At 37.5% G+C, this 13864-nt stretch overlaps 1 long non-coding RNA gene across 1 annotated transcript; it reads right to left on the bottom strand.

Moving 5' to 3' along the window:
* Window positions 1-3050: 3050 nt before the first annotated feature.
* LOC136665801 (uncharacterized) lies at window positions 3051-13403 on the bottom strand. Its single transcript, XR_010795317.1, has 3 exons — window positions 13275-13403; window positions 3728-3790; window positions 3051-3179 (listed from the first exon to the last, which is right to left on the bottom strand). It is a non-coding gene; the product is annotated as an uncharacterized lncRNA (long non-coding RNA).
* Between the last annotated feature and the right edge of the window lie 461 nt (window positions 13404-13864).

Here is a 13864-nt window from a genome sequence, read left to right as displayed (position 1 = left end):
TTCTACGCATGTTTTGGAACTTAAATATCAAAACAACAAACGTGTTCATTTTTAGGTGTTTAGAAACGACATAACTCTTATAATTAAGTATCAATTGTACTTTTTGTACTATTATTTTTATTTTACTGTTCGGCCATGTCGAAAGCAGTGTTTATGTCACAGCTCGGGCAGTTCTTGCTGCATTGAAAATTTCAATGTGTCCGACTACAGTTTACTTCAGAGGGTGTTCATGTGGTGAACCCTGGGGGGAAACTCATTTTTCTGATAAAGTCAACACCACTTTAATGCAGCATATATAATCCCGAGTTTACCGGGACGCAATGAATGGGAAACGTGGTATTTTCCAGTTTCCGACATAAGTCGAACGCAGCTCTCTCAAAATGTTCAACAGCTTCTGGGGATCTCCAGGCGTGCCCAGGACAGTCAGGAGATATAATCCCCCCAGGGGGTCCAGGCCTGTCCTGGTACCTCCTCAGATGACAGCACCTGGTGCGGGAAGCAGCATATCATGCCCAATCAGCACCCGCCACGACCACCACCAGTCCCTATAAAATATTACGGCGCTCGCAAAGTCAAACTGTTGTAGCTCGATATATCCTTCCAGCGAGAAAATATGTGTACTGTTATTTTTTTTAACTTCCAAACCTACAGTTGTTTAATTCCTATGAACAACGTTAATAACACTGTGTGCAAAGCAGTTATTTTTCGGGCGCGAATGTCGCTGCAGTTGAACGCGCCCATTTTGGTTCGAAGATTGACGCATTTCAAGGCTAGCGAAATGGCGGAGTTCCTGGTGTTACTCGTGTACACTGGTAGACCAGGCGAGAGACGCTGGGTTGTGTGAAATATAGCTAGAGTTGGTGAATCTGTTCGCAACCACCACTGGTTTCAGGGAACCTGTTGCAGAAATGATAGGATGTCTGAAAAACACAGTTACTGCTGCATCAGCCTCATATCCTAAATATTTTACATAATTCTTAAACGCCAAGGTCTTACATTACGTGTACGTTTCATGTCGAACGAATCGTTAAATAGGGTGCTCTACAAAAACAGTTACAAACGCAAGTTCAGTATTTCCTGAAAGAAAGAAAGAAAAACAAAAACTCGGACAGAAGACAGTCAACATGGAGATATATTTCATCTGACTAAAACAGCGATAGTTCAGCGCATATGAGTAAAATAGCCTATGTAAGATAAACACTTAACTCTGCTATTACCGTTTTTGATTATAATCTTTTTCGCCAAGGGTATACTCTTTTCTACATCAACCCATCCGAACAATCTACATTAAAAGCAAAATTAATTTGGTGTTTATATTTTCAGTATTATTATTATTTTTTTTAATTTAGACAGATTAAACAAATATTTTAATGGGATATTCAGAGCTTCAGCAGAGAAGAGGTTCTAAAGATGGAACATTTTTTGAAAACCTTGGGACAAGCTAGACACAAATCATTGTAACTTATTCATAAGTTATGAAATTAAACTCAAGATAATCACACTTCAGTCCTAAAGCTGATGACAACCAGAGGAACTTAATCCAAATTTCATTGTTTCTACACTCATGGTCCATCAGCACCTCAGCACCACTGGCCATAGAGAAGCAGTTTGCAGTTATACAATTACAGAATGTAGTCCATCTCTTGCTATGCATATATTTTTGCTGCCTTTCACCCTGTTCTATAAAGGTCAGGACCCCCACAGAGGAGTTATGATTTGGGTCGTGGACCACTCTCAGTGCTGCAGTGACACTGATGTACTAGTGATATGTTTTAGTGTGTAGCATTGGCATAAGTTTGTCAGTCACACCAGTGCTGCTAAAGTTTCTAAACTATGTCTCCACTCACAGTTGCTTATCTGTTGCTGTACAGTTTGCATCTGATCCACTCATACCAACACAACACACATTAACACAGCACCACCACGTCAGTTTTACTGCAGCTCAGAATTTTCCACCATCCAAATTATACCCAACTATTGGTCCTGACCACTGAAGAACAGTTTGAAAGTGGCAAACAGATGGACTCAAGTCTGTAATTGTAGAACTACAAAGTGCTCTCAGTGGAGTTAAGAGAATGGACAGTGAGTGTAGGAAAAAGGAGGTAGTCATAATTTTATGCTTGATCATTGTATGGAGAAAAGGTGCAAACTCAGTGATTTGTGTGTTTCATACAAAGAAATTAAGAAAACTTCTTCAGACTTGCCTGTTTAATGTGGGATAGAAAATAAAACTGCAGTAAAAAGCTGGTGAATAACAACATTAGTCTCATAAACTGACCCATTTGAGGTAGAACTAAAAATTTGAATATGAAATTGTGAATAAGAACATTCAATGTATAAATGGAAAGCCAAATATTAATTCATTAATTGTCTGTAATGGCTTATACTGTTCAGGGATGCGGTGGGTCCGGAGCCCACCAATCCACCGTGTGTGAAACCAGAGCAAACCCACATGGAGGATACACCAAACTCCTCACAGACAGTTACCCCGAGCAGGACTCAAACCCACAATCTCCAGGTCCCTGGAGCTGTGTGACTGTGACACTACCTGCTGTGCCACTATGCAACCTGAAAGTCAAATATGAAGCAGCAAAATCCAAGAAAAACTGGCAGCTAGTTAACTTTTTGCTTTTTGTTAGTGTAGGTAGATATTTTAGTTCAATGATGTATATTTCGCTGTGCAAACAGGTTGATTATGGCATATTCTTTTTAGCCGAAAGTCAAAAATTCTTAAACTCGTATTGTGCTGTTTTCAGTTTTTATCAACTTGGCAATATATATGAGCTTCACATCTGGGAAGGAAAATTTCTCTGTAGTGTTTTAAATTTGCTGCAATACCCATTTTAAATGCTAGCTGTTAGTATTACAGTGGCATGGTGGCGCAGCAGGTAGTGTCACAGTCACACAGTTCCAGGGACCTGGAAGTTATGGGTTCTTGTCCCGCTCCTGGTGACTGTCTGTGAGGAGTTTGTTGCGTTCTCTCCATGTCCGCGTGGGTTTCCTCCAGCTGTCTTCCTCCCTCTATCCAAAAACAACCATTGGTAGGTGGATTGGTGACTCAAAAGTGTCAGTAGGTGTGAGTGAATGTGTGTCATCCTGTGAAGGACTAGCGCCCCCTCCAGGGTGAGCTCCTGCCTTGTGCCCAGTGGTTCTGGGTAGGTTCCAGACCCACCGCAAACCTGAATTGGAAAAGTGATTTTCATTATACAGATAATGAATGAATGAATGTCAGTATTACATATTGCACCTTTATTAATATTTTTCAGACTGGTCATATACATATTAAATATATATATATATATATATATATATATATATATATATATATATATATATATATATATATATATATAATAAATAAATAAACAAAAGGCAGGATGAAGCCAGAGGGCAAACAGAGTGAACATCTGTGTAGCTGTTGGGAACATGTGAGTGACACATGAGGAGAGTGGCTTAGGAATATTGGCTGAATGTAGAGGGTGGGACTTTTTCTGATTGATTTTTTTTTCTTTTCAAAAATGGCATACACACTGGTTTCTACAAAATCACATGTTCCAGATTTACCTTCTTTCTAAACATTTAATTTGGAAGGTTTATTTACAAAAGTAGTTTTTAAAAAGATTGCAACCCAAATCACCAGAGTTAGAAAATTATTCCACTTAAAGAGACTCTGATTATGTGATTATAAGACTGATAAAACCTGTTATAACTATTTATTACACTATACCTCTTTAACTGCCATCTCTTGATCTTGATCTTGACAGCATTTCTCTGCCTATAGGGTCCATGGCTGTTGAGTGTAAGCAGAATGTTGGAAATTAATTAATAATTTACTGGAATATTCATCAGCTCACAGTTCCTAATGACTATGATTGGCTTTCTTAAAGAGTCCTAATGAACATCTACGGTTGTGGGGAACTTTAGTTCTCTCTTGCTTGTTTATGTTTGGAGGCTCCGTGTCTTTTAAGTTGGAATGGTATGCTTGAGGAGAAAAATGACTATTGTTTGTACACAGCAAATTCTCCAGTGTTAAATCAACGCTATTAGTGTTAACTTAAGAGAGAATGTGAGAGTGAGAGTGTTAAATTATTACACTGAGAGTGTTAAATTAACACTAGTAGTGTTCATTTAACACTGAAGAATTTGCTGTGTATGTGGCTGCAGTTTAACTTCTCTAAGTGTTTGCTTACTATTTGAAATACCACCGTTTATAAAACTTGTTTGCAACTTGTTTAGTTTTGTAGCATGCAGCCCCAATTTAGAATGGGTTCCTAACTTGAAACATTAAAAATAATGGAATATGACCCACATATGGAGCAGGAATAAAGCAATATCCTCATCTCTTTTCATGATTTTCTATGTTTGGAGAGCTCTTTGATGTTTTTCTGCCGTGAACAGAGAGAGAGGAAGCCTAGAATGTCTGACAGAGCCACTTTGTTTCTTTAATCGTTTACTGACACCAGGGCTTAGTAAAACATTAGACCAGTTTACAATCATGAATGTCATCTTTAAGGCCTAACAACTGAATTAAGTTCTGAGACTTTATACCTGGTAGAACATACAAAATAACACAAGTAAAGGTGTTTACGGCAAAATATGTGCTTATTTTCAGTTATGGAACCTATAGAATGTGTTCACCACATTTAAACCAATATTCTAGCTTTTTAAGAAGTTGATGCTGTGGTATTGACAGGATGAAAATTCCCTGGCTAGGGCAATATTATTGTTACTGACTGTGAAATTAGACTAAAATAATCAGGTGTTATCCTACTCTTCTACTCCCCAAATACATACGTACTGTCATAATTTGTCCCTCTGTATTTTGGTGCTTTTCTCTTATCTGGTCATATTCTTGTCTCCCTAGCCACGCCCATTCCTCTCACCCTGTTGTTACTGTCCTTTACTCACATGTGACTCTCACAGGTGTTCTCAATTTGTCAGTTGTGTGTAAGACTTGTCCTTAGTGTTTGTGGTTGTTGTCCATTTTTGGTTTTGGTTATTGTTTATGTCTACCAGGCTTTTGGTCAAGTTTGGGGTGTTGTCTCTTGTTTCTTAGTTCTTGATTTTTGTGTTCCTTAGTCTGCTTGTTTGTTTGTTTATCCAGTTATTTCTAAAGTCCTTTGTTTTCAGGATTTGTAAATCTTTATGCTTTTAGAGTTAGTTTCTTGGTCTTTGTCTGTAACTGTTTCTGCTTTGGTCTCTGTGTTTGTCTCTTGGTCTTTGTTTTAGTTTTAGCATTTAGTTCATTGGTTAGTCTCTGTCTCTGATCATGTTCTTTTTCTGTTCTGTTGGAGATTAGTTTTCTGTCTTTACTCCTTTAATAGTTTCTTTGTGTGATCTTGTGTCCCAGTCTGTTTTTGTATTTAGGTTTACCCAATTCTAGGTCCTGTGTTCCTTACTGTATTGTTCACCATTTTAGCTTAGACTCTAGGTTTAATGTAGATCTTTGTTTTCCCTTAGCTAATTCCTTTTTGATTTCATAGTCTTATTTTTAGTCTGGGTTTTGTCTTGTGGTGTATTATTTATTCCATGTTCTCTTGTTTAATAAATTGTCATCTGCGCATTTACTTCTGCCTCTTAGTTTCCCTACGTCATACCATGACACCTACACATGCAGAGCGGACAGAATGATATAGTGTACTATAGTAGCCTATTGTGTTGTATATCTTTGAGGTGTTAAATTTATTGTCATATCATGATAGCATTACCATTGTAAAAATAATGGGCATCATTATCAGACCCTGCACTGTGGAATTGGTGACAGTTACACAAGTGCTGGTTTAAAAAAAAATGGCACCCCAGTTGTGGATTGGAATGTGAGGTCCTCAAAACATAAGGGGGTTTTAAAACTGCAGTGTTTTATGTCCTCCCACTTCCCTTTGAATAGTAGTAGTAGATCTATTCAAGCACAGCCTTCTGAAAAGAGTAACAATGGAAGAATGGTTGTGGGGGATCTAGTGAACCTCAGTCAGTAACCTCATATGTTGAGTGTGAGCGAGAGAGTGGAGAAGGCTTGCAGGCTTGTGAGATAAAGTTTTGTCAAAAATGGACTTTACAAATGTTTAGAACATTTTCTGTTTCTTGACATACACATGCAGAGAAGTGAATGAATGGTTTACGTATGGGATTGTGGGTTGACTACATTTCTCATGCCTCTGAAAAGGAAAGGGCTTTTTGCCTCTTCCTCCATAGTCCCTCCTTCCTCAATGTATGTAAATGTAGATAACAAGTTACCGACCACAAACCTCCACCACTAAGCTTCACACACCATTCCCACTAATGCTGTTTTCAAACATTGTGGTGAGATCCTGTGCGCGCTAAATGCCTGTCAGGACACCTCTATCAGACTGACCACTTCTTAGGGATTGCAAAAGGCAACCTTCCCACATTGTCCATTTTTAAGTCACTATTAGTAAGTAATCTTTATTTGTATAGCACTTTTCTAAGACAAAGCTACAAAGTTCTTCACATAAAAGAATGTAAATCAGACACAAAACAGTAACAAGAAACATTAAAAACAGAGACAAAACACACTACCCATGATCACAGTTTAAGAAAGCTAGAGAATAAAATTCGGTCTTAAGGTGTTTCCTAAAAGAAGATGAGGACGCAGAGCCTTATATCCAGGGGAAGATTATTCCACAATTTCTCCCTTTCACTTTAGTTTAGCTCTTGGAACAGCCTTTATTTGTGGATCTCAGTGGCCTGTTACTTCAGTGGGTATCTAACATTTGTGAACTATTTATTATTATTAAACCATTATTTAAGTATTGTGGACTGTTTCTAGCAATACGCAATTGTTACAACAACTAGTGTTGCTGCTAAAAGTAGGGTCTTGGGTTCCTAGGTTCAATACTCACACTGGTTCACTGTCTGTAAAGAGAATGTTGTATTAGAGCCATGTCTCCCTGGGTTCCCTTGTATGTCCCACAGTAGAATAACAAATGTTCATTGGTTGACTAATATGTCCAAATGTCTGAGTGTGTGATGCCCTGTGATGGTCTATTGTCCTGTTTAGGGTGTTTTCCAGCCTTGTGCAAATAGCTGATGTGTGGTGAGCATACTATAATGAATTGGCTGCTATTACATCATCCAGGTGGATGCTTCTCATTGGTGGGGTTTGAGGTCACTTGCTAATATTCTAAAGGATGCGAAGCCCTTTAGAGTGCATAGAAAAGTGCAATATAAATGTAAGTAATTTTGTATTTTTATGTTGTTATATTTTTTCAACTTTTGTCAGTTACACCGAAAAATACCTTATGAAAACATTAATTATTATATTCACATTATTCTGTTTACTTTGGTGTTTAATCAGATTGATCCCGATAAAATTAATTTATTAAATTATTTGAAAGTAGACATGGAATAGTTTACAGAGATGTTTCTTGTGACTTGGTCACACTCTCCCAGCGTCAGTGGGAGCATACCCATATTATAGAAAATGTTATCACCCTCAATTGTTCTATAAACAATCTTTCCCCCAAGCATCAAGATTATAAACTGATGAAACACAGTCAGAGAAGAAACAACTCTGAAACAGTTCACAGTGATCTAAAACAAAGTATGAGAATCAGAATAAAATATAATTAATATGAAATTGATCACTTTCCAACAATGCCATAAGTGTACAGCGCTGTGCAAGTCAGAGGACACCATTCACATATTATATTTCTAGTCAAAAATTAACTGAACTTTGGTGTAATATGTTTTCCACCTTTTTCCTGAAGTTGACAAACTGGGGGAAAATGAAGAGTGGTCTTTGAATTTGCATAGTATTGTAGTTCTGAGAGTGTTACACTGAAGTTTATGCCTGTATGTATTAACTCTGACCAAATGTAGAATCTAATTTTCAGTTTAATTCAAGTAGCTTGATTTCCACTCCAGATAATTCTAAATTTGACAAAAGTGAAAAGGAGACAGAGTGGTGAATTCACCAGAGGGTCAGTATGAGGGAAAGCTTTGTTCAAAGGTCAAGGGTCCTTCAGCAGGCACAAGGGGGGCAAATTTAAAACAGAGGTGAAGGAGAGAAGGCAAGACTTACTTCTCATTACCAGTGTGCTAATATACCTCTTCTGGCATTCAGTCTGAAATTTTCCACAGTGAGAGAGAGTCTACTGAAATTAAACAATTCAAAACCATATGACTGCAAGGAACTGCAGTAAAGTCGTATACAATAGATTGGACACATGTATGTACAGGGAACAGTTAAATGGCTTTTCCCCCTAAAAAGTAACACACAGGGACCTATTACAGCCCTTTTCCACAAGTTAGTACAGTTGCCTGAGGCTTTAATGAAAAACCTGTGACTTGCCTTTCATGAAAATATATCAAGAATCAAGCAATCAAACACCATTCTCTCCTTTCTAAACAGCTCTGTTTTCAGTTTTCAGCACCTGTTACTTTAAATGACAACGAGCCGCACAAACAGCTCACACACAGTTCCAAGCAGCTTCCTCAAGCGAGACACACAGAAACTACTTTTTAACTCAGTTGTCTTATTGTCCGCTTATTTTTTTTGGGGGGGCATTTCTGTTCTGACTCCACTCATTTTCACCCATTTTGCTGTTTTTCTCATTTCTTAGTTCTTGTTTTGGCTCTGTTTCTTGTTGTGTTTGCTTTGGTCATGTCTGTTTAACATAAATCCACCTCATATTTGCTCATGATTGGAGAAGAAAAATGTCTGTGTCATATTGTTTTACTATGTCAAATTGTTTGCAGGTTTGCACGCACTTTAGATCTCCAAATGAAAGTGCATAGGCACTGAAATGTTGGTTTTTCATAATATGGTTTCCTCCCACAATCCAAAAACACATGTTGGTAAATGGATTAGCTACTCAAAAGTGTACGCGTGTGAGTGAATGTGTGAGTGTGTGTCACCCTGTGAAGGACTGGTGCCCTTCCAGGGTGTGTTCCTGCCTCGAGTCCAGTGATTCTGGGTAGGCTCTGGACCCACTGCAAACCTTTACTCATCTTAAAGCTGAATGACAAATATCACTTTTGACATTTTTGTCCTGTTGTTAAAGATTAATTTTAGCAAACAGGTGAGGTTCTGATTTAACCTCGCTGAGTGAGCAAGGGGTTAATGATTACAATGAAGACAGCATTGCAAATATTAGTGTTCCATAGAGAGTTCGAGATAGTTAGCCTAAGCCTTTTTTAGCCTTTAATGTTAATATGGCTTGGAAAAAATTGTTGAATTTAACTCAGAGTCAAAATATTTAGTAGCGGTTATTCAATCACTCCAAAATGAACCACAACCTACTGCTGAAGGTAATTCAACCTACCACTACATTGCTGAAAATGGCATGCATTTTTATCCAATTGTTAAATTATTAACGTCTTAAATGTGTAAAGTTTACAGGTGGTTTCATAATTGTACACATGCACATACACACATCCAAAATTTTTGGACACTTGTTACAAACCAGCTTAAGGTGCACCTACTGTGGATAGAAAGGTTCAGTTCTGCACACAGCTTGTGTAATTTCTGTAGAAAAGCTTTTAAAAAAATGGAATGCCTGGAAGCTCCTGCACATGAGCTTAAAGCCACAATGAACAATTCCAAGAGTTGGACAGAAGAGAATAAAAGCTCATAGCTTTGAATGGTGCAGTACTTGAACACTGAAAAATTGAAAAAAAACACTATAATGCTACAACGCTATTGCAAAAATGACCGCACAGTATGAGTAACTAAAAGATTTAAGTTGCTTATTAAGAACTGTTTAAGGATCTGTGTTTATTTTTTTGTTTAAATAACTGTAAAATTGTCCCCTAAAGAAGCATGTTTTTTTTTGTCTATAAAATATAGCACACGTACATTAATTTCTCTCAGTGTACCTTAATTTCTTTATGGATATCTGTTTGAAGATAAAAAAAATAATTGAAAACAAAAAAATGAAAAAGAGAGAAAACAAAGAGGTGTAGTGGTAGGAGGGTCAGTTGGGCTCATGTAGAGAAAGAAAAGAGAGGTTAGACAGCGGGTGGACAGAGGACAATACTCCTGGGTCAGTCACTGGCATGTGTGATCAGGCTCATCAAGCGCCCAGTGTAGTGGAACTTTCTGCAACCACGGGGGGTCACTCTACGCATGTCACAGGCAATCCACTACCTCCACAGTATATGTGGTGCCTGCGTTTAAAGCCCAAAAACCCCATCTCAAATCCACAATTTGAATTCTCAATGCAATCAAGATGATGGCTTAAGAATCTGAATGACAGGAGGTGCAAAGGGATGTACAACTGGCACATATTTCCACAAAGAACCTTCAATTATTTGGAGATTCATTACATATTTCAATGTATGTAATGCTTACATTCACTCATGCATGTTTAACAGCCTGAAGTTTCTACACAAAAGAGGAGTCTATATGACACTCTGTCAAAAGGCACACATGTGCCTTGAGCTTGTGAATGCACATGTTTGCTGTCATAATTTTTAGAACAATTAACATTTTAACATGTTTCATTGGAGAATTTTTCAATCGCTTAAAAGCCAAAGAAGCCAAAAAGAGCATAAATCAAGACAAATATGTGCTGATATTACATAGGACACGTGAAAATCCTGTCATGTTATGCTTTGTTAAAGTTAGTAGCTGAAGACTAAAAAGGGAATAGAAGAAGTTGTAGAAGCAGTACTTTATTTAACTTTAAACTTTATTTAACTTTATTTATCTTATTGGAGACAGCGAGGCTGCAAACTGTGGCAGTGAAAACAAATACATACAAAAGTGAGCAATTTTTGCATACACAGAACTCTGGGGCACTAAGCATTGTCAACCCTGGAAGCATAAGCTGTATCTTCCTCTGCTGTGATTTATTTGACTTTATCTTGTTCAATTTGCCTGGGTAAAAGACTTGAAGTTCTGTATTATCTGTATCATTTATCACTGCTTATGTGTGTAAGCGTGTGTTAAAAAGACAATGCATGTTTAAATGTGTGTGAAAATCTTAATGGGGTAGGGTTTGTTGGGAGCTCATGTCAAGGTCACTGGGGTCACACACACAATTTGACTATGTATGGAGTCTTTGTGTTTTCTCTAGAGGGGCCCATGAGTTTGAGGCACAAGAGGAGGAAACACACGGCAGAGATTTACACATTCGGTGAGGAGGATTAATTGCTTAATCTGGAGATAAATATATACTAGCATTTAGCATTTGTTCCTATTCAGAGTGACTCACAAAAGTGCTTAGGTTTCAAACAGAATGTATATATATATATATATATATATATACACACACACACACACACACACACAGGTGCTAGTCATGAAAATAATAATTAATATCATGAAAAATTAGATTTATTTCAGTAATTCCAGTCCATGAACAAACGTATGCAAGACATGGGTGTCAGCTGTCGCATTCCTTGTGTCAAGCCACTCAAGAGACAAGAGACAGTGTCAGATGCGTCTCGCTTCCAAAACGGACTGGACTGCTGCTGAGTGGTCCAAAGTTTTGTTCTCTGATTAAAGTAAATTCTGATAGAAGAAAAGAGAGGCACAGAATCCACGTTGCTTGAGATCCAGTGTAAAGTTTCCACAGTCAGTGATGGTTTGGGGTGCCATGTAATCAGCTGGTGTTGGTCCACTGTGTTTTCTGAGGTCCAAGGTCAAAGCAGCCATCTACCAGGAGGTTTTAGAGCACTTCATGCTTCCTGCTGCTGACCAACTTCATGGAGATGCAGATTTCATTTTCCAACAGGACTTGCGACCTGCACACAGTGCCAAAACTACCAGTACCTGGTTTAAGGACCATGGTATCTCTGTTCTTAATTGGCCAGCAAACTCGCCTAACCTTAACCCCATAGAAAATCTATGGAGTATTGTGAAGAGGAAGATGCAATACGCTAGACCCAATGATGCAGAAGAGCTGAAGGCCACTATCAGAGCAACCTGGGCTCTCATAACTCCCAAGCAGTGCCACAGACTGATTGACTCCATGCCACGCCACATTGCTGCAGTAATTCAGGCAAAAGGAGCTCCAACTTTGAGTGCTGTACATGCTCATACTCTTCATGTTCATATTTTTCAGTTGGCCAATATTTCTAATAAATCTTTTTTTTCGTATTGGTCTTAAGTAATATTCTAATTTTCTGAGATACTGAGTTTGGGGTTTTCATTAGTTGTCAGTTATAATAATCAAATTAAAAGAAATAAACACTTGAAATATATCAGTCTGTGTGTAATGAATGAGTATAATATACAAGTTTCACTTTTTGAATGGAATTACTGAAATAAATTTACTTTTTCGTAATATTCTAATTTTATGACCAGCAACTGTATAGCTAAACACAAAGATAGTGATTCACAAATGAATGTTTGAACATAGTTCCCTGCATGTTCTGAATGAACATATACACTTCAACATTCTTCCTACCATAATTCATTGGCTCATAAAATATTTAATAACTTTATTTGGATGGTCCACTGTAAATCATTGGTAGATGGTCGTCTTTACTTTTCCTACCTTTAATGAGACCTCCTTTAACAGTGAATTACCTTTAGAGGGTTATAATGGCCTAGTACATACGATAAACTATTTTCATAAGGTTAGGTGAAATTTATATTAAGCAACAAGAACTATTATCTTGGTCAAATAAATTGCAAACATTTATTTGATCTTTACTCAGCACTAAAGTATGGGTGATTTCTTTTATTGTTCCAGTGAAAAGACGTCAAATTGAAGGAAGATCTATTGAAAGCCAAGTAATAATAACGTTAGTGTTTGAGTGTTTGTCCTGTTTATATGAGTCATTGACAGTATTTGTATAATCCATTTTCTCAGCAGTAACAATGATTTGAAGACTGCTACTACTGTACTAATAAAGTTGGCATTCTCCTGCAATCACATGAAAAAATGCAGATCACTTTCAAGCTTCCTCATATTAAGTTTCCCTAATCTTTAAACTAGAAAATCTCTTTCCAGAAATTTCTGCAGTACTACTCTGGGATATAATAAACATTTTGTCCAGACTTTTTACCGTTTTTCTAATCTGAAACGATGCACTCTAATTCGACACCTAAACCCAGGTGATAAAAAAATGTACGACACTACTGACATCTTTTGGACGGGTGACGTAATTGCAACGAAATTTTGTAGGCCTACTGCAATGTTGCCACCATAAGGAGTTCAGTATAACACTCAGATCAATCGATTACATCTAATTGTATACATAGTGAATAAATACTGCACATTTATTGAGAATAAGACCCTTCCGTGTTACACACACACACACACACACACACAGAGAGCTAAGAGCTAAGCTAAGACTCTGACCTTGGGTTGCCATGGTAACTTTGGTGCTCCACGTGAAACTTCACTTAACTAAACAGGCACAGCTGCATGCAGACACATGCTAAAAAAGACATTAATCCTCAATGCAATTAGCCTTTAGCGGATGCTAAAGCACCTTTGACTAGCATGTTAGCATTCTGTTAACCACCTTTGATGTACTATTTTTATACTTTCAAATACATTGTCCTCGGTTTTAAAATGTGTAACTCCAAACACAATAACCAGATCCTGTTTTTAATTAAACCGTCCCTCTTACCCGATCACAGGTTTAATCAAAACAGAATTCTGTATTTAACCGTTGCCTGACAGTTTCCAAGACAACGCTGGGCTTCGGCATACAACTAATGAAATACGCCCTTAACATATGCCTAATTTCTTAAAAAAGCAAATGCCAGTAGCTTTGAGGCAAAGCAGCAAGGGACTCTGGATGCAGTCAGCCTTGACAGAAAACATAATTAAATCGTATATATATATATATATATATATATATATATATATATATATATATATATATATATATATATATATGAGCCCATGTACCCACCCAGATCCTATGCCCATTAGTTGTGGAC

The sequence above is a fragment of the Hoplias malabaricus genome, chromosome 14 (genome assembly GCF_029633855.1).
Source record: "Hoplias malabaricus isolate fHopMal1 chromosome 14, fHopMal1.hap1, whole genome shotgun sequence".
NCBI classification, from domain to species: Eukaryota; Metazoa; Chordata; class Actinopteri; order Characiformes; family Erythrinidae; genus Hoplias; species Hoplias malabaricus.
This window is presented reverse-complemented; position numbering and strand designations above follow the sequence as displayed.